At 28.7% G+C, this 22,914-nt stretch overlaps 1 protein-coding gene across 2 annotated transcripts in view; it reads left to right on the plus strand.

The window, feature by feature from the left end:
• The window catches only part of LOC107444843 (elongation factor-like GTPase 1), a 204,017-nt gene that overhangs the window by 175,306 nt on the left and 5,797 nt on the right, over positions 1-22,914 (plus strand). The window lies entirely within an intron of this gene.

Here is a 22,914-nt window from a genome sequence, read left to right on the forward strand (position 1 = left end):
TTTTAAAGGAAAAAAGACTTGTAGATGATTTAGTACTAATAGTTTTCTTGTTCTAAATTAATATAAATGTTTGGTATTATTAAAGAGCTTACTTTGTCGTGTTTATTATTAATATAGTGGTAAATTCATGCTATTTTCATGCAACAGATAATAAGAAAAAAATTATAATGATGCTCATAACTTCTATTTATTTATTATTATTATTTATTATTGCTATTATTATTTTAAAATTTTACAGGAGTTTTTTCCCATAACTAAATCATGTTTCCTATCTGTTGTATTGCAATTCTACATGCATTTTTTTAAAACCGTAAATCCGCGTTTCTTAAACTTTTTGGTGTGGGGAAACCCAAAATATTAAAAAAAAATTTGTGGGAGCCCACAAAGCATTGCTCAAATCCGACACACGCGTTAGTGAAGCTATCAGTTTCTTCACTTCTACTGTATTATAACTATTCCAGTTTTTGGTCACTAACTTTTATTTTTAATTTTAAGACATGGAACAATGGGAAAATTTTAAATAAGTATATTTAAAAACATAATACGATAGTAAAAACACATTCAGTTACATATGTAATTTCAAATATTAACTATAGTAAACATTTATATTATAAAAATGCTGTCTGCTTTATCTTATCTATTTTGAAATATAAAACGTAAAAATTTTTGGTAATTGTAAAATTATTATAATAATTTTAAAAGTTATCAAAAATATTAAAATTTGTGGCGATTTCTGCTACAGGGATCGATACGGTTCAAGAAACTCTGCTCTTGATAATCAGGGTAAATTTAGAAGTTTTTTCGTAAAAATTAAATTTATATTCTTAAAGCTTACAGTTAGTCGCAAATATCATATTATGTAAATTATCCTGTCATCACTGGAAAAATATTTCGCGAATTTTTATTTTATTTATTTATTTATTGTTCCGAAACGAAAAATTCATTCGTGTAAATAATTCTTTTTATTCGATTATATGTATATTCGTAAATTAGTTAGTTTGCAGTCTTGTTTTTGATAACTTATAAACTTATAGAGCACCGGCCTCTTAACTTTCTTTTAATTGTTATTCAAAATTAACGTCTAAATTAGATTTGCAACCGAAGTTTTATTTTTAGAACTAAAATTTTTTAATGAAGTTGTTTAACGAAGTTTAAAGAAGCACGGACTTAGTTTACTGTAACTTTAAGTTTTTAAAATAAGTGAAATAATCTTATAAACTAGGTGGCCAAAACATTACGTTTAACTGTAAAATCGCTAACACTTTCAAATTTAGTAAAACATCAAGAAACTAATAAGCTGAAAATCCTCAGTTTTGGGAAAATGAAGCGCGTTTTTTGGTCTTTTTTTTAAAATTCAAAGTAGCATGCCAACGCTGCATTGTTTGGAATCATAAAAATACGCAAAACTTAAAAGTTAAATAATGATTTTTATAATTTTCTTCCAAGTGGATAAAATCTCGCCAAATTGGCGAATTCTTTTTTAAATGTAAAAGTTTTGCTCAAATAATTCTCTATTAAAGCCCTTATAATTTTTTTTGCCTAGATAGTATTTATATGTATTTTAAAGTTAAAATTTTGCTTCAAGTTGCTGGCACCATTTTATTTTTCTTGTTCATAGAGCTTCCATAAATACTCTCACAATCAGGTTTGAACAGTATAAAATATATGGAGTTCGTGATTTGTATTGAAGGATCGCTGTTTAAGTGAATAAAATTATAAGTGATTTTAGTATATATTAAAAACATTCAATAGTGACAATTCTATTTACTCAGAGACAGGAAATGGGAGCAGCATGCACACCTGAATACAGAAGTAAAGGCTCAGCTGGAGTGTATAATAAAAATCACTCCTGCAGTTATATAGTATGTTTACTTCGCCCCAAGGAAAGAAATATGTGACATATAGAGTAACATCTTATTTTTACGTTTCCTGGCTTAATGCCACAGATTTTCGAAACTTGTAATACACCAATGGAAGTATTTATATTAAAAAAAAAAGAATTTTATAACAACATAAAAATAAAGACTATAATTCTTATTTGATATGTATATGATGGGAAATAAGACCCAAATAATTTTTTTACATGCATTTTTATTTAAGTTGTCCTCAATTGTTTACGATGTAACCCTCGTTATGTTTTTTTATGTGTAGAAACTTCGCTGATTTTAAAGATGAATATAAAACAACATAGTTGTGGCTAACGCTGTAAAAAACAATTTTTATATTAATGTTCAATTGGCTGTACAAATAATATTGGATGAAAGTTGGTCAAAATAATATTATACGATGCACAAAAAATAAGATTATATAGTTAAGGTTGCATATGAGATATGTATTCATATTTCTACATTTATATCATGTGCATGTAGTAATTACTGAAAACTATGAGAAATCATGTGTTTAATATTTTTTCGCCTAAATTTGATTTGAGGTTGTTTAATTTATTTAACAAAAACAAGCCTTCTTTAGACAAAGAGGCATTATCCTTTATATAAGCACGAGCATTTTAACTAGCAAAAGCCTACTTAAACGAGAGTAGGATCTTAGCTATACAACTTTTAATTTAGGTTGTCTTGTATTTCAACTTGTTCATACAAATGATGGATAATTTGTACTTAAAGTTGACTCTTATACCTTCATATGCCGTATCCATTTTATTTTATAACTGTCGTTGAACAGTCGACCCAATTTATTGGATTTACGACTACTAATGTTCAATTCCGTAGCCTTGTAATTTTGAACCCAATCCAGAAGACAAGGGAACTAGTGGATTAAGTATTTGGAGAAATTTGCTTTCGTGGAGAAATTTTGATGGAACTAACCTGCATTTGCATAATATGGAATGAAAAACCACGAAAACCTCCCACGGTTAGCCTGACGGCAAAGGGACTCTAGCCCATGATCTGTTTACCACTGAGGATATTTTACGTCAGCACTGTGGTCGGTGCAAGCTGGGTGCGGAATTCGAATCGACCAGCTATCGCTGGGATCGAATCGGGTCACCTCATTGGGAGGCGAGCGCTCTATTCCCTGAGCCACCACGGCTTCCCACCCCCTTATCCATTTTTGATTTTTAGGATATCTATACATTGTGATCTGCATATCTTTTGAAAAGGATGTTCTTTAAGTTTTTCTAAGTTTAGACTGCGCCTCAATGAGAAAAAAAATTTAAGCATACAAATTTTTTTATTGATTCTAATTCTGTTTGAATTTGAGTTGATTAATTGTAATGCTGTTTGTAATTCATAATTGATTTAAATAAGAGATGCGAGAATTAGCAAAAATTAGATCACAAGCGTTTACCGTTTTATTAAAGCTGGCTTTCCTTCATATTGATGGCTTTCCTTCATATTGATGGTTTTCGCCTTTTTCAGAATTAACTGGATAAAGATAGGCCGATCTTCATTTAACAGCCATGAATAGCTATTGCAAACTTACCGCATTTATAAAATAACACATTAAATTTTTTTATTTTGTATGATGACGCAGCCTTCAGATAATAGAGCAATCGAGTAACTTTTCAAGTATTAAAAAATTCACGAACGCTTATCGTTTTCCCAAATCTGTGGCTTTTCTTCTTATTGACGGTTTTTGTCATTTTCAGAATTAACTGGCTAAACTTGACCTAACAGCCATGAATAGCTAATGCAAAGACACCGCTGTTATTAAAATAATATATTCAAAATAAATAAATGACAATCAGTATTTTGTATGATGACGCAGCCTTCTGAAAATAGAGTGATAGAATGACTTTTTGAGAATTAAAAAATTAGATCACAGACCCATATCGTTTTCTCAAATCTGTGGCTTTTCTTCTTATGGACGGTTTTTGTCATTTTCAGAATTAATAGGCTAAACTTGACCTAACAGCCATGAATAGCTATTGCAAACACACCGCTGTTATTTAAATAATATATTCAAAATAAATAAATGACAATCAGTATTTTGTATGATGACGCAGCCTTCTGAAAATAGAGTGATAGAATGACTTTTTGAGAATTCGCGATCGCAACGCTCGAGTACGCCGTCTAGCGGTAGCCTGTAAATATCGGACATTAATTTATCACGTTTTCATTTAGTTCCATCAAAGTCATTGACTGAATCAGACGCCATTTTTTAGCAGCAAATAAGAAACAAAATTTCCCTAAGGAAAAGGCCGAAGAACTTGAAAAAAATCTCCAGAATATTAGTAAATCTTTCAGGAACAGAACACGCCAAACATTTGAAGAAAAATTCGTCAATAATTTTTAATTTCTATTATCAACAAACTTGCAACTGATGACTTCCGATTTCGGATACTGTTACAGATGTGTGTATTAAGGTAAAATGCATTTCTTCTGTCTTCAATTCATTACGAATTAAAGTGAAGTCAACATTGCTTTCGTCATTCCAGTGAATAAATATGAATTCAGAACATACAGAATTGTAATAGTTATAGCATATTCTTCTTCGTTATAGAATAGTATATATTTCTGTATCCATATAATTCGGAAAACAACAATAAAAAATTATCCAAGTTACTTGAAATAGTGCCATTTGTGCTGATTCTTAATTAATTTAAATCGTTTTCTTGGTAAGTTTTTTTTAATTTTGAAAGAATAAGTTCAACTAGAATTCAGCTATTCTGTTTTTAGCTACATATTCAAATTCATATCAATTATAAAATTTTGCTGTGTAGTATGTTATCTAAAAGTAATGAAGGTATAAACTATGTATCTATTATTTGAGAATAAAGTTTTCAAACAAGGAACTTATCATTTTGGAATTCTCCGGGAATCATAAATCAGGTAAGTGCAATGATTTTTACAATAAAAAATTTGCTTGTAAATATTTTTTTTTCATTTGATGATGGTTCTCTACAGAATGGTTTTTTACGTCTGATTAAGAACTATAAGAATAATAAAAAAAGAAACAATATGAAAGTTTTTATTTCAATGTTAAAAATTCTTAAAATCGTTTTTTTTTTATCCTAAGAATTCTTTATTTTCCGTTTTTTAGTTTATAATTTTTTGATAAAAATTGTTCTCAAAATACTTTTGAAAAATTAAATGGTATAACATTATGTGTTTATGTATACTTCTTGTATATTCCAATGTTTGAAATAATATGATTCAGAAAAGTATGGAATAAAAATTCGGTACTTACGACGCATTAACGCCACCGCCGCTACAGATTTGGCGGTTTTTAAGTGCCGCCAATCTACACTTAAAATTTTTGCGACAGTTCATAAAATAAAACACTTTATTTGAAATCAAAATAGTTAATTGGATTTCGGTGGAAAATGAGCCGATATAGAGTTTAGCATAGATTCAAAACAATCATATCGCCATATGAACTCTGATGAATAAGATTCCAAATGAAATAACATTTCCAAAACGTACGTTTGCCAAGATAAAGTTTTATGTTGTGGGAATTGGTACATTTTCGTTTTTTCGGTAAAATATTTCCCTCCTGAAAAAATAAAATTGCATCTTGTTTTGTTTTTGGCAAATCCCAAAGACGAATATTCGTAGCACTAAAAATGGCGACAAAAAAGAATTGTTCATTTGTTTTTGTTTCGTCAGCATTCTTTATTTTACGTTTCTTAGTTTCTAAATAATGATTTTTATTGAAACTTGAAATTTTTTGATAAAAATTGTTGTCAAAAAACGTTGTTTACAAAATTAAATTTTATAAAATTATGAGGCTTATGTTTACTTTTTGTTCATTTTAATTTTTGAACTAATATGATTCTTAAAACTATAGAATGTAAAGTTTAAATGGGCCTTTCATGTTATATCATTAAATTTAGTAATACTATTTCTCGGGCATTAGGTTTTAACTCTTATAAGAATATACATATTTTTTTCTGTTAATGTACAAATATTTTTCCGATGTGTTTTGGATATTCCTTCTCTAATAAAAAGAGATACCATGTTGTTTTCGGTTGTACAAGAAAGAAGATCAAGCATTTTTCTTTTTTAAATTTAATAAGCCACATTAAAGAAGGAACGTTGCAATGCTACACGCTACATTAACGACGTCTGCAGAGTAACTGAATGATTTTTCTGTCATATTCATATGGAAATCGCTGTCAATTCATATGGAAATCGCAGGTAAGCGTCTCATACAACTACGCCCCCTATAGTTCGTTGCGATCGCGAATTAAAAAATTAGATCACAGACCCATATCGTTTTCTCAAATCTGTGGCTTTTCTTCTTATGGACGGTTTTTGTCATTTTCAGAATCAATAGGCTAAACTTGACCTAACAGCCATGAATAGCTATTGCAAACACACCGCTGTTATTTAAATAATATATTCAAAATAAATAAATGACAATCAGTATTTTGTATGATGACGCAGCCTTCTGAAAATAGAGTCATAGAATGACTTTTTGAGAATTAAAAAATTAGATCACAGACCCATATCGTTTTCTCAAATCTGTGGCTTTTCTTCTTATGGACGGTTTTTGTCATTTTCAGAATTAATAGGCTAAACTTGACCTAACAGCCATGAATAGCTATTGCAAACACACCGCTGTTATTTAAATAATATATTCAAAATAAATAAATGACAATCAGTATTTTGTATGATGACGCAGCCTTCTGAAAATAGAGTGATAGAATGACTTTTTGAGAATTAAAAAATTAGATCACAGACCCATATCGTTTTCTCAAATCTGTGGCTTTTCTTCCTATGGACGGTTTTTGTCATTTTCAGAATTAATAGGCTAAACTTGACCTAACAGCCATGAATAGCTATTGCAAACACACCGCTGTTATTTAAATAATATATTCAAAATAAATAAATGACAATCAGTATTTTGTATGATGACGCAGCCTTCTGAAAATAGAGTGATAGAATGACTTTTTGAGTATTAAAAAATTAGATCACAGACCCATATCGTTTTCTCAAATCTGTGGCTTTTCTTCTTATTAACGGTTTTTGTCATTTTCAGAATTAATAGGCTAAACTTGACCTAACAGCCATGAATAGCTATTGCAAATTCACCGCTGTTATTAAAAATAATATATTTTAAAACCAAAAAAAAGAAGGAAAAAAGATAGTCATTATTTTATGACGAAACAGCCTTCAGATAATAGAGCGAGAGAGTGACTTATCATATATTAAAAAATTAGATCACAAACGCTTATCGTTTTTTCAAATCCGTGACTTTACTTCACATTTTTACATCACGGTTTTCTTCATTTTCAAAATTAACTTGATAAACTTAACCTTACAATCATGAAGAGCTCTTGCAAACTCACAGCCGTTATTGAAATAATATATTCTTTAAAAAAAAAAAAAGAAAAAAAAAAGAAGGAAAAAAAAAGATAGCTTTTAGAAAATAGAGACTTTTTAAGTATTAAAAAATTACATCATAAACAGTCGGCAATGTCACGAAACTGTAGCTTTCTTCGTATGAACATTATGCGCTATACTGACATTTCGTCATTATTGATATTTTTCCTCATGGTGACATAAATAGCGTAGAGGTGCACTGGTTAAATCTAAGCAAAACTGAATAACTGTTTCAAAGTTGAAACAATTATAAAAACACCATATTTTTCTCTAAAAAGCGTTATTTCATGTGAAGTTAGAGTCTTCGAAAAATAGCCTTTTCTTGTTTTCCTTGGTGAAAAATCATCACAGATCACCATCAAAAAAATTTTAAATCTCAACATTGGTAACGTTAATGACAACCAAAACAACAGCGCTCATAACGGATTTCCCACTCGATAACGTAATTCCAATCTGATAGATTCTCCCCCTGCCCCTACCTCTTTTTAAAACTTGCTTAAACTTTTGCCATAATCAAATTATACTTAAGACGTTTTTCCCATAGAATTGCTGGTTCAGTATATTTTAGAACTTACTATTACAAACTTAAAAAACAGTTGTAAAAGCAGCGTATTTTTCTCTAAAAAGCGTTATTTCATGTGAAGTTAGAGTCTTCGAAAAATAGCCTTTTCTTGTTTTCCTTGGTGAAAAATCATCGCAGATCACCATCAAAAAAATTTTAAATCTCAATATTGATAACGTTAATGGCAGCCAAAACAACAGTGCTCTCAAAATTACTATTGGATTTTTCACTCGATAACGTAATTCCAATCTGGTTGATTCTCCCCCCCCCCTTTAAAACTTGCTTAAACTTTTGCCATAATCATATTCTACTTAAGACATTTCCTCTAGATTACAGAATTGCTGGTTGAGTAAATCGCGAGGCGACCAGCTGATAACAAATGAAATGGAAGATGCGAGAATTGTTGTGAAGGCGGTGCGCATAGATAAAAAAAAAAAGAAATAAAAAAAAAGAAAAAGGCCCTACCTTTTAGGTCGGAGGGTCAAGCGGGCTGAATAGGGCGTGGGCGCGCCATTCTTTTTTTTTCTATATCCTTGTCGCGTGGCATGCAGGCACCTCGCACGCGCCCTCAGCACCACTCCTCGCGTGGCGAAGATGAGGTCGATTCGTAAACACCCACGCACGGATCTCGTGGGGCTACATTCCAGGTAGCCCCCTGCGCCCCTTTCCCAAGTGATATATGATCGTCCTTGAAGACCAAAAAGCCGTAAAAATGAGAAACAAGAACGTCCTTTAAGCAGTCCTTGATGGTGTATCGGATTATTTTTTTTATATGGCGCCCCGAGCATTAGATAAGAGAAGAAAAAAAAAAGATGAGGAACAGAAACTGGTATTTCGCTTTTATTTATATTGTTATGGAAAAATATTTATGGAAAATAATGCATGAATGAGTTATTTTAAAGGAAATATCAGTTAAATATTAAACTTTTAGAGATCCTTCTCCTTTGTTTTCTCTGATATTCTGTGATAAATGGAAATACATTTTGTAAATATTATGAATTTTAAATAGTGAAAGTTAAGAATGATTTAGGGTATCATAAAATTCTTACCAGATTTCAATTTTGCGTCATTTGTGTATTAAAGTATTGTTAATGAAAAGTGAGAGCTGGCAATTGACTTAAAGGATAGGGTATGCTTTACTAATGTTAAAAACAACATGAATAAAGTACAAATCAAGTACAGAAATGGACATGCTGTAGTTTCGGTTCTCTAAACAAGATCTTTCCTCAACGTCTAAACACCAAATAATTTGGTGGAAGGTCTTTGTTTAGAGAACCGAAACTACAATATGTCTGTTTCTGTACTTCATTTGTGCTTTATTCACGTTGTTTTTCACTTTAGTGATAATCCAGGGTTATTAAATATGAATCACTAAAATGAATAACAATGTTGATTTCTTTGTAAGGCATTATTGAATTATTCCCTGATCTTCTAATTTTCCGTTTTGGTGATCAGAATTACCCCTTTCCCAGATCACTCAATTTAACGCTTCTTTAGGTTTATACCAACGAGCTCACAATCAATCGTGCTATGGAAAAGTAAATTTGATAGTGAAAAACAACGTGATTAAAGCACAAATCAAATACCAAGTCCAAACACCAGTAATTTAGTGTTTAGATACTGATGAAAGTTCTTATTTCGGAAACTGAAACTACAATAAATCCGTTTCAGTTCTTGATTTGTGCTTTATTCACGATGTTTTTCACTTTAATGATAGTTCAGGGTTTTTAAAAATGAAGTCAAAATTGTTTTCATTGTTAGGCATTATCGAATCCTTCCCTGATCTTGTAAATTTCCGTTTTGATGATCAGAATTACCAGTTCCCAGATCACTCAATTTTGCGCCTCTTTAGGTTTATGCCAACAAGCTCATAATCAACGGCGGCTTGAAAACGTAAATTTTGCACTGTGCTATTGAAACCTAACCACATTTATGCAAAATGATCATTGAAAATTTCGGCAAAAAAGTAAGTGATCTATTGTACACTTTATGAATCAATAAAAAAAATCATAATTTTTAATTCAAAACGGGTGTCTTCTATCAAAATTTCTACTTGCGAGTAGTATTTTGAAACTCTGCCTTTTACTAAACGAGTCAAAAATTAGATTTTTTTGTTATTAGCCATTTGCGTTTAACTATTTCAAAGAAACATATCATTTATTTCACATATACTGGATTATATATTATTCTTATTTGTGGATTACATATATTATTAAAATGTTTAAAATCAGCACTTTAAATATTTTATATATTTACGGTTTATATTTTTCTTTTCATAAATTTTTTTTTATTGAAATAAGTATACGCATAGAACCGTTGTTTTTATGCTCACAAATGTTGTTAAAACACATGGTGAAAGTTTAAAATTTGAAATATAATTTATAGCTTGTGTTTTTATATGATTATATAGTAGAGCGTGGCATGTGACTGCTACAATATGATTATGCAATATAGTGTGACGTGTGACTAGGGGTACAGTGAAGTGTGACAATTTGTGAAAAAGGGAGGGAGAGGGCAGAAAATCTTTTTTAAAAAAAGTGCAACTTCAATTATGGATGGTCTTTAATAATTTTTCATATTAATGATATATATATATATATATATATATATATATATATATATATATATATATATATATATATATATATTATTATTATTATTTTTTGTTTGCCAGTTAAATTTGAAATTCTTATAAAACCGAGTGTTCATTGTTTACATTTATTCAATATGTTATAAAAAAGGGGGTGTGTATGTAAAAAGGGGGTATTATATGTATAAAAAAGGGGGGTGGGCTGTGGAAAAACTACCTCACAACTACGGTGAGACATATCTTGATTTACGCATACGATGCGCAGTTAACTTATTTTAATTTTATATTTTCACTATCTTAAGAATAGCTTTGGTGTTAAAACTGAAACTTATCGTTTGATGGGTCGTTATTGATAACTTAAAACATTGGCATCGGTTATTGATAATTTAAAACAATAATCGATAACTCCTAAACGGAGTTATCACTCCTCGTTCTGATCCGACTATCCAATGTTGGTTCCCCTGCATAAAGACTATCCTTGCAGTGAAACTATTTTCATAGGATCACAGTAGTTCCACTGATCTCTAGAATTGGGTAAAACGAAGCCATGAAGTTTCAAATACTGAAAGGAAAATTTTAAAATGATAATAAATTATGAGAAGATAATTTGGGATTACGTAATGGAGAAATTCTCTTCCAATAATTTGTTTTTTTGCATTTTGATATTCTTAATTTTTTTTTACAGTAATTGAAACTTCATGGCTTACTCTAGGTTTGCCTGAACTCATTTTTTCTATATTTTAAATTAGTTACGGAGGTGAGAGATAATTTGTGACGAGAAGTTTCTCTCGTGGGAAAAACTTTTCATCACAAAATTTGTTTAATCTCCATTGGTGTATTATAATTTAAAGTTTGGAGAAAAGGGAATTCAGAAATGCTTAAAGTAAGCCATGAAGTTTCAAATGCTGAAATTAAAGTTTTCAAAATGTCAAAATGATAATAAATTATTAGAAGATAACTTGGGATTACGCAATTGAGAAGTTCTCTTCCAATATTTTATTTTTTGTATCTTAATGTTCATAATTTTTTTCCATGAATAGAGACTTCATGGGTTACTCTAGGTTTGCCTTTAATTCACGTTTTATATATTTTAAATTCTAAATTAGTTATGAAGGTGAAAGAAAATTTTCGACTAGAAGTTTTTTCAGTGGCTTCCTCTTAAGAGGACGCTATACCGCGGGAGAAACTTTTCATCGCAAAATTTGTTTCATCTCCATTGGTGTATTAGAATTAAAGGTTTAGAGAAAAGGAAATTCAGACATGCCTAGAGTAAGCCACGAAGTTTCAAATGTTGAACAAATATTTTCAAAATATCAAAATGCAAGCGAAGTATTAGACAGCTTTCCAACGAAATCCTCTCATAATTTGTTAGCATTTCAATATTTTGAAAATTTTTTTTTTGCAATATGAAACTTCATGGCTTACTTTAGGTAGGTCTGAACTCACTTTTTCTAAACTTAAATTTTTAAATTACCTATGGAGATGAACGAAAATTTTCCTTAAAGGGTTTCACCTGTCTATTATACTTTGACACAGAATTTTATTAAACATATTTTTCATTATTTTGGATTAATTTAGGTTAAAATAAGTGAAAAATATATTTAGCATATCAATAATTTATGGTTAAGATATGCAGCAAAAAACACGGATGTCTTTTTTTGCGTTAAAATTAAAATCTTCCAAACACGGCTCACTTCCAAACAATATTTTTTTAAAAAAAAATATGCACTTAATTTGCTAGAACTAAGAGAAACAGTTGCTCATCATTAAAATTTCGATAATTTTTAAAATCAGTTTCTTTTATTAATTTTTGATTATGATTGATTTGTTCTACTGATTTTATAAACTTTTGATTATGAATGAAAAAAGAAATAATTACTTTTTTTATTTTATATTTTAGTAAAAATATGATTCCGATAATCTAATAGGTTTTAGTAACTATTAGACTATTTTTTTATAGTTAAAAAACGCCAAAATATATTTTTGCTCCTGATTAGAGCGTCGGACAAAAAAATATGCAAAGTGCACACCTGTGTCCTATCGGCGTCAAAGGGTTAAAACAAGAAGAAACAAATATTAACGACTAAAAAATAAAATTTGTTAATTGAGGATAGTTAAATATAATAATAAAATCAGTTAAATATAACTTGCCTTTTTTTTAGTAATAACAAGACCATTTTTTTTAAAGATGTAATCAATCGAAGATTTCGGGAGTAAAAAATTATAACTACATTTTATAAAAACCACATTTCCCTAAAGTAAATAAATATAACTTTATCCAGCAAGATCTTTCATTACGTTCAAATAATATGAGTTCAAGCAGATAACAAATCTGGTCCACTTTCAGAAGAAACCACACATCTTTGCACTATCTGTGACGAGAATTTTTATTTATCTCTGAGTTATGTGGGTTATCATTTTTACTCCCTAGAATTTCAATTATTCATTGGAGTTCTATAAATTTGTGTAAGCATTATACAGTTCTACAAAAATCTGTATTAGAAATTACATGATTCTGTAAAGCTCTAATAAAATTATATGATTATATAGCCGAATTAAGTGACCAATGGGTTTGACTTTTAAATCAACCTATTGAGAGTAAGGGCATATACCAAAGAATAATCTTCATCTTAAATTACTACTACTTCTTGGAGTTATGCATTACCATAGCAATTATTAGATTTTTTACGTTATTTTAAACAGAAAAAATTGAAAGGCTTCTTTAGAATATAAATTATATTAAGCTGAAGATTCTGAATAAAAGAGTAAAATCTCAATATAGATTGAAGTCTTCATTTAACCATGACTTAAAATTAAATCTTTCAATTAGCATGAATATCGAGAACTACTCAGATTTTAATAAAATTGAGACGATCAAATGATAAAAACCAAACGCATCTCTCGTAAATTTCTTAAAATCTTTCTTTGATTAAAATTTACGATATTTCTCGGAAATTTCTAATATTAATGAAATGATGAGTGTTTTTTGTTTCGCTTTTTTTGAACAAAAAAAATATTTCTCATCAAAGTTTTAGATTTTTTTAAAAATGTATTTTTTTACTGATTAAATAATTCCTCGCCTTAAAAATTCTTCTTTGTAAAGATATTGCTTGGAAAATAAAATTAATAATGCGATTAGGTTTTTTTTCCCGACAAAATTTAACTATTTGGTCGAATATTTTTTAAAAGAGTTCTATTATTGACCAAACAGTCGATGGAACGAACATCGATTTCGTTTACTTCCGTTTGTCAGAAAAAGAAGATAGCCACGCTATTTTTCAATTAAACTATTTTAAGGGTAATGTGCACGTTATTTGATAAAGAGTAACTAAATTAAGATCTAAATTTTTATATTATCTCTTTGCAGTCATATGCGAAATTATATTTTATTCTAAAAAAAGATGCTTTTCAACTACTATCAATTTATGTTAAAATAAGTGTTAATATAACATACATTTAATTGATATTAACTTTTTAAGTCTCCATACTATTTCAGCATTTACTGGTCTTCACCCTTGTATATATTGTATGTTTTAATTTTATTTATTCCAACTTATAAGAGTAAACTGTGAAATTCTCAATGATTTTCATGAGTTGGATAAACATTCAAACTATGCCATTTTGTTTTATATTCAGTTTTTGAAAATTCAAGGGAAAAAAAACTATTATATTATCTTCTTAGTTTTAATTAAATCGATTGGGTACTTGCAACTCGAAAAGAAGTGAAGTGATTATTCTTAACCATGTGATTTAAACCAGATTTAATTGGATACCTGTAAGCAATGTCACGCGCGTTAGTCGAACCTGATAGGCTTCTGAATCTAAAAAAGCCACGATTTCCCTACGATGACGTCACTTGCAGGAAACCAATTGGGTATAATATAGCCTACGTCACAGGTTGTGTTGTTCCTACTAAATTTAACCCATGAACGGCATTTTCTGCGAGCCTAACTTCAAGCCACAAATAAACAAACGAAGTGTTCGATCGTTTAAATAGCTGCTCTCCAGATTTTATTGCATTATAAAGAAAAGTTATTGAAACTAAATACAACTAAATAAACAACAACAACTAAAACAAATAACAACAACTACTAATAACAATAACTAAATAAACAACAACTAAATTCCATTCGTTTAGCATTGCGTCATATGTTGTTCCTACTAACTCGAAGTAGTTGTGTTTTTTTCATATTATACCCAATTGTCCAGAGTTAAAAAAAAAAAAAAAATTCATATAGAGAAATTGTTTCTTACTTGCCAGACTCCTGCTCATACTTCTTCATTCATATTTTGTATGACATAGTAGGAAACGCTTCAATAAACATTAAAAAAAGGCTCTTTCGGGTTATGAAGAAGTATTTATTAAAAAGACAGCAACAAAGAAACCAGATTAATTAAGAAAAATATTGTTATTAAAAAATAATGTCCAGTGTAAATCAAAGTTTACTATTATTCAAATCACAAATTTATGTTTTTTTAAAAACGTTTTGAATATGTTAAGTTTAAATTTATCTATTCTTAATAAATTATTTTTAAAGTCCCTCTCCAAAACATTAAATTCACTGTGAAGTAGTTACTTAGTGAATGAATCCTACATTTGTATAGTTCTTAATAATAGTATAAATGCGCGAAAGATAAACTCTAAACTAAAAAAAAAAAAGTATTAATAATGCAGTTATGTTATAAACACATTTTGCCCACCATCTTCATAAAAAACCTTTAAACTTTAGAATTAAAAAGTACTATTCCATTTTTGAGAGCCGTAAAAAAGTAGCCAAGTTATTATTGACACCGATGAGGCTTAATTAGCTGCGAAAATAGGCACTACTGGTATTGTGGTAATAAGTACTTAATAGACAAATGTAGGTACTGGGGTAAAATGATTTTCACAGACCCCATTGGAAAAATACCAATAAAAAATAACACTCAAATTTGTTCTTTTCTGACAAACTCGGTAAAATACGTTTGATATATTTTTCTTTTCTTTTTTCCTTAAAAAAAAACTTGTTTAAAAATTTTTGAAAAAAAAATTGAAAAATGACAACAATAACTCTTGATAAAATAGACATTTTTATTCAGAGAAAGTTGGTACATATTTGTGTACAAAATAACTTGAACTTCAAAATTACTCATTTCGTTTAATTTTATTTAATATTGATGTAAAAGTCTTTCCTGATAATGGGGAGGGGGGGGGGGAACTTCTTCCTTATGAAATCTGTTTTATAAACTTTCGTTTTATGTACTCTCAATTCACATTTGCCTTCTGAATCCTATAAAATATTAATGGCAGAAAGATACAATGTATTTATTTGAACATATATGGCTAATAAATTAACAACTGTAATTATTGTATTCATAATTTTTAGGACACATTATTAAATACAGAGATCATATTGTGATTGAATTCTTTATTATTATTATTTTTTTATTATTATTATTATTTTATATATATATATAGATGTAAACTTTCTTATTAGAGTGTTTTTTTTTTTCATGGATGTTTATTAGGATAACAATTCCATATAAAAATTGATTTACATTGGTCATCTTATACTTCAATTTTAAACTGAGCATTTGATGTTTAAAAACTTGAAATCACTTCACGAAGCACCTGTGTTCCTGGAAGACAATAGATTGCGAACCTATGCTTTGATTTCACTACCTATTTGCAAATCGATATGTTATCGCTCTTGAGAGTTGCTGTCAAGACTGCTTTCAAAAAATTTTAGGAAAATAGTTATCAGTATTTCAGATATTTTTATTCCTACTGCCATGTCTCCAAAAGAATTTTACTGAGAATTTCCCACCCGATACTACAATACTGTCTCTTCCGTATTTTGAAACCTTTCTCTGTGGCGTTTTGACATAACAGGTGCGGGAAAAACCTGATATACCATTCTTAGAAAGAAATCTTATTGTATCCTCGTCTGCTGACCATATCATTCATTTCCAGTGCATTACGAGATCCAAATCGAGGAACGAATGGATTGTGAAAGTTAAATGGGGGTGCTTCCTGTCTTTTCAGAGATCTCTGTGGGTCATACAGCATGCACCTGTGATACTTTTAGGCGATTGAGAAAAAAAAAAATCTATGTATTTTTATTTATTTATTTTTTACTAGAAGCTTTTATTTCATCTTCGGCAATCATAGTAAAGATCAATCATTATTATTTTCTCTTCATATTGAAATATTAATTTCATATTAATTATATTAATTATATATTCTTCATATTAATATAATCGATTTTGTTGATTTTAATAGAAATTGATTAAAAATGGTGATTAATTTATTTTTACTTTGAAAAATTCTTTTTTTTACAAGATTATTTATTTATTTATTTTTACAAGTCAATTTTATTTAATGTTAGGCAATCATAGTATCTATCAATCATTATTATTCTCTCTCTCTCTTTCATATTAAAATAATAGATTTTGTTGCTTATGATAGAAATTGATTAAAAATGGTGATTTTCACTTTGAAAGTTAATTTTTATAAAAGGGAAAAGTATATGCTTCATGTCTTTTCCTAGACCTCTGTAGGTCATTCAGCGTGCACCCGTAATACTCTTAGAAAAAAAAAATCTTTATTTGTTTTTACAAGACGTTTTTATTTTATGTTCGGCAGTCATCTTAAAGATAAGCCATTATCATTTTCTTTGATATTAAAATAATAAATTTGGTTACTTTTAATAGAAATTCATTAAAAATGGTGTTTTATATATTTTTACTTTGAAAATTTATTTTTATAAAGGGGAAAAGTATATGCTTCATGTCTTTTCATAGATCTCGGTGGGTTATGCAGAATGCCCCTGTAATACTCTTAGAAAATTAGAAAAAAATTATTTTCATTTATTTATTTAATTTTTTTTTTTGCAAGTCGCTTTTATTTAATATTCGGCAATCATAGTAATATTCGGTTATCATAGTAAATATTTTCAATTTGAAAATTCATTTTTTGATTTATATAAAAATAATCAGGCCCTGAATACCCCATGAAAAAAAAAGGAGCAATTGCTCTGGGCTTCTGAGGTGAATTATGGAGAAACTATTTTAATTCAATTCAATATGTAAGGCTGTCACAGCTCGCATGTCAAAGTTAAAGAATCCAAGCAATTTAAATTTCTTTCTGTTGCTTATTAAAAAATATTTTTATAATTATTATTGTTGGAATAATAATTTGTGTTATTTTGATTGATAATGAATTTTCAACATGTCGGATTTTTTCTTTCTTTTCAAAAATGAAAGTAGACTTTGAATTTTTTTATTTCTATAAGGATTTTTCATTTTACTTTCTTAAAATGTTCGTTTTTCACATTTGAATTATTTTTTTGAAAATAGTGCTTCGTTCAGATATTGCTTGAAAAGCAATATTTATGATGTGAGTAGGATTTTCTTGGCTTTTTTTCTCCTTCATAAAGAAAGTTAACTTTCGGTTTTTGTTGTCAATACAGATTTTCCTTTTTATTTCCCTAAAATATTTGTTTTTACACATGAAATCTTTCTTAACGTTAAAAATCCTACTGCATACTATTGCTTGAAAAGCAATATTTATGACCTAAGTAGGGTTTTTCTTAACCCTAAAATTGTATTCCGTCCGATTTCTCTCAAATTTTGTATTTTGCCACATACAGTCAACCCCGCTTAAAGGAATACCATCGGTTCCAGCCAAATCTATGCTATTAAGCGGGTTATTCGATTAAAAGGGGAGTGCTATAATCAATCTTAAATTCTGAATTTTTGTGAAATTTTACTTTTTAATGGTATTTAAGGCGCAGTGTAGCCTTTCGATTAAATAAAATCAGTTTTATGATCAATAAATAATTATAATTAAAACTTTCTGCCTTAGTATCATAAAAAAATATCATTTAAAGTTACATAAAAATAAATCAATGTTGGTGAATCATGTTGGAACTGAAATATTATTTAATCCCATCCGAAAAATTCTATAATTGAAGACTGTTTTTTGTACCCGTTTAATTCGTCAATTTATCAAAATTAGATCCCTTTTAGTTTCTACTAAAATTTTCATGACTTGTGCATATTCCTTTCAAACGCATTCAGAATTTTTTTTTTTTTTTTTTAAATCTTCGAAACTTGAGAAATTCCTAATTAATGCGCTATTTCAGTTGGGGATTTTTTTGAAATTTATTGATTCTAAGATTCATTTTTTTTAAATTAATTTAAATCATTCCTTTTCGCTATCAACTTGCAACCAACTCAAAATTATTCACAGGATTAAGCAAATATTCTACTTAAGTGAAAACATTCTTTACACTAGTGTATTATATTTTTAAAACTTAATAATGCATCAAGAGGGGACCACAAGTCTTGACCTAAAAACAAATCACTCTATTCCTTTTTTACATACTAAATGATGTGCGAGTGAAGTAAGTCAAAGAGGAGTAAAACACCCTTCGTTTACTCCAATGTATAACTGGCAGCAAGATTTGATTAATTTTTCAACTTCATCCCAACCACCTACTAATGAATAAGAAGTCTCTATTGAAATTACCATCTTGTATCCTTATCTTAAAAAGGGAAATTGTATTTTAGCTGGTGAAACATTTCTCAAAAATAAATTTTTTTTTTCATTTCAGTACCACTTCTTTATGCAATTAAGCGGGGGCAAAAAACAACAAATAACCGTTTAAACGGGGAAATTTAATATTAGTTTAATATAAAATGATTTGGTTCCATTAAATTTTATTCGTATAAGCGGTTATTCGATTATCCGAGGGGCGATTAAGTGGGGACGACTGTACAACTAAATTTTTTTTAAATGATGTAAAAATTTGTTTACCTTACTAGTCAAAAATTTTTAAATACTAAATAAAATAATAGAAAATAATAAATATTTACTAAAAATTATTTTTTGGATGGGATTATCATTCGATAAACGAATTATATTACCGTGTACCAAAATTTTTCAATTAGCTTAAAATCAATACTCTCGTTTTTGTTCGCAATTATCGTTCGCTGTTTACGCTCGAGATATGGTGAAATACGGAAAAGTAAAATTAATTTTAAGGGGTCCAAATTATTGGGACCCTATTTTGGGGCTCAGAAATTCAAATTCATCAACAACAAAAAAGTGTGTTTACTCGAAGAGAGTATGGTTTTCTATTTGATTTCCTGACTTAAAACATCATCTGCATATTTGAGGTTATCCCCTCGAACCATAAGGATTGATTTCTAGAACGTGAAAATCCGATCATTAAATTAAAAGTTATTCAGGGTGGTCCGTTTATTATTTTTTTCCGCACTGTGCAGAAACACTAGTCTATCTCTGTTTACTATATTATTTAACTATATTATTAACTTTCATAACTTGCGCTTAAAAATTATTATACCGCTGCTTAATGAAGATACATTTCGATATTTTAACGTATTGGGAAAAATGCTGATCTCTTAGTTCGGTTGACAACATTTCAGCATTGAATTTTTTTTTTTTTTTTTTTTTTTTTGCTACACAACCTAAAGAGATTCTTGCAAATGCATGGCAGCACACTACCGGTTGAGAAATACTGTTGCTCAGGTGGCTAGATTTGCTCAGGTGGTTAAGTCCGAAGAAAATGAGGAGAATGATTTTTACCTTACACCACCCACTTAATTCAACAATCAAATCTGCAATGAAGTCACTTTTTTTCTTAATATTTACTCATACTTTCCTTGCACATAGGGGATTTTTTTTTCATAGATAAATGCTCATTTTAAAATAATTCCAGGTGTTTGGAAGGTGACTTTCTCTTTTCGTCTATCTATTCCATGGTTTCCCAATTTGCTAACTTATATTGGGTCGGTAAATCATAAGTGGGCAAATTTCCCATAATTAAAAAGTTTTGAAATACAGATTGAGTAGTAGTACAAAATTTTTTTTATTTAGTTTATCAATCTAATTCTTTTATAGTTTACCTATTCTATTGCTGATTTGTCACCTTAATCCTAATCAGATTATTAATCTTATTATTGTTGATAACTCTGCTACTAAATCATTTGCTTATTTATTGATTTTCGAGAACTCTCAAACTTTTATTGGATTTTACGCAATAATGAATATTGATAATGGGCTCTAAACTTGCCAACCTGTAGGTATCGACGTTCGAAACTGATGTCGATAAGATCTTAGTAGTAAATTTACGAAATTTTTCATTTTTTTTAAAGAACATTTTTGTAAGACGTAATTTAAGTTTAAGTTAAGGAAATTTATATTTATTAAATTCTAACCAAATTTTATTTAGTTTATCAATTAGATTGTTATTTTATTTTCCATAATACTAATTAGTTTATCATCACTATTAGAGCTCAATTTTGTCCTCTAGTAAGTAGCAAATTTCGTGTAAAAAAAAAAAAATTGCTGGTAACTTCTGATGCTCTGAATTTTCGAATGTTTTTTTGTCTTTCTTCTCTTAATTTTTCCAACTCAAAATCTTCAATACGTTGTTATTACGGCACGCAAATTTCGAATTAGAGTAACCTTTTCTTGATACCCTTGATTAACGACGGTTTCATTTTTTCCCGATAGTTCCACGTGGTTTTTCAAACTTCGGTATTTTTAATACGGTAATATTGCGGAACCCTAAGTTCGAATTTGAGTAATCACTATTTGATGTGCATGATTCCTAACTATTCCGTCGTCAAACCACGTCGTTTACTGATCACTTTCTCGGCATTTATTTTAGCTATTTTTCGTTTTTATGGCATTTTTACAGGGTCATTCGAATTCATATATTTTTTATGCAATGTTATTACGATCCGTGAATTTTCAATTTGAATAATAATTTTTAACGTACTCAATTCGTGACGATGCCTTCGTAAATCCATCTCCTTCGATCGTGTTTTGCGAGTTATTTTTTGGTCGTTTTAACATAGTTTATTAAATTCCGAATTTTTAATACGATATTTCGACATTTGAATTCAATCTCCTTTTGACGTGCTTTATTCGTGACTATTCAATTGTTCATCTACATCCTTTTCCGTCTATTTTCTTGGCAGTTTTTTGTTGTTTTTAAAATCTTTTTCACATAGTTTTTTCAATAACGATATTTTTAATATGTTATTATGACACCTGGATTTCAAATTCAACTAATCATTTTTTGACGCGCTCAATTCGTGACTATGCAGTCGTAAATCAAAACGTCATTTACTAATCATTTTTTCGGCATTTCTTGCAGTTTATTTTTGACCCGGCAATTTCCACAACTTTCTAAAATCTCATATTTTAAATATGATAATATTCCTACCGACGTATTCAGTATCGTGAATTTAGTTTTTAAACTTTCATACTAGTATAAATATTTAATATTTACCATTCACTAATCGTTTCTTTTTATTGCAATAATTTTTATTGCAATAAGTTACACAGCAATGCTTACGTTGAAATTATCTGCATTACAAAATGTATTGCGATACTGCTTTAAAAAATGCTAGCATGAATTCTGATTTTACTAGTAGTATTTATTAGAACTAGCAAAATTTGGTATTGATTTTGAAAATGACATCATGCCCGGGTCCCTATTATTATAGATTATAAACCTTTTATTTACTGTTGATTTTCCTTATTTAAATTTTAGTTTAGGGTATTTTGTATAATATCTATATTTTACTAATAAAATCCCGTATGTTTCTATTCGTTCAAATGAAACGAAAACAACAGAAAGTTTTTTCTACTTGATTGTAAATTAATTTCATCTAATTTATAAACTCTTTCAAACTCAAAATTAATTTACTTGTAACCTGCTTTTATTTAATTATTTGTTCAAAAAAAAAGAGGTCAAATACATGGAAAAAGAAATTCTATTAAGAGAACGATATAATTTATATTAAAAATAATTAGATGCAGGAAGTAATAACTATAACTTCTGTTCAAGAAGCATAGTTAAAATGTTATAAAACAATTTTCACAATCAATAAATTTGGTCTGTAAAATAAAGAAAATAATAAATTTAAATACAAGTTTTAATAAGAATTAGAATTAAGATATTTTAGTAAATAAAAGTTTGAATCTCATAATTTACTAATTAAATGAGACTAGGGTACTAGAAAATTTACTGACTGATTGATTTTTTAGCTAATAGACTATAGATAGACTAGAGAGTGAATATTAGTACAATATGCCTACAATAAGATTTTCTGTTTAAAAAACAACTTGAATAAATATTTTTCTTTTATTCGAAAGTAAGCATAGGCAGAGTCAGAAATATATTTTTTTCTTTTTTTCACAAATTCCAAAAGAACATTCATACATCATTGAATATTTCTGTATAAATTACTGTTTACTAAAATGAAACAGTTTTATAAATATAAATGAGATTCTAAAACATCTTAGTAATATTATAATTAACTTAACTTAGTAAAATATAAATAAATAAATAGTTGAGATTTATTTTTAGCATAAATAAAGCTAGAAGAAAGTTATTTAGCCACTTTTTGATACTATTCTATTTCAAACCGAAAATTCAAATAATATTTTTTTTCTTAAA

The sequence above is a fragment of the Parasteatoda tepidariorum genome, chromosome 7 (genome assembly GCF_982258835.1).
Source record: "Parasteatoda tepidariorum strain Cologne lab strain chromosome 7, Ptep-v5.0, whole genome shotgun sequence".
NCBI classification, from domain to species: domain Eukaryota; kingdom Metazoa; phylum Arthropoda; class Arachnida; order Araneae; family Theridiidae; genus Parasteatoda; species Parasteatoda tepidariorum.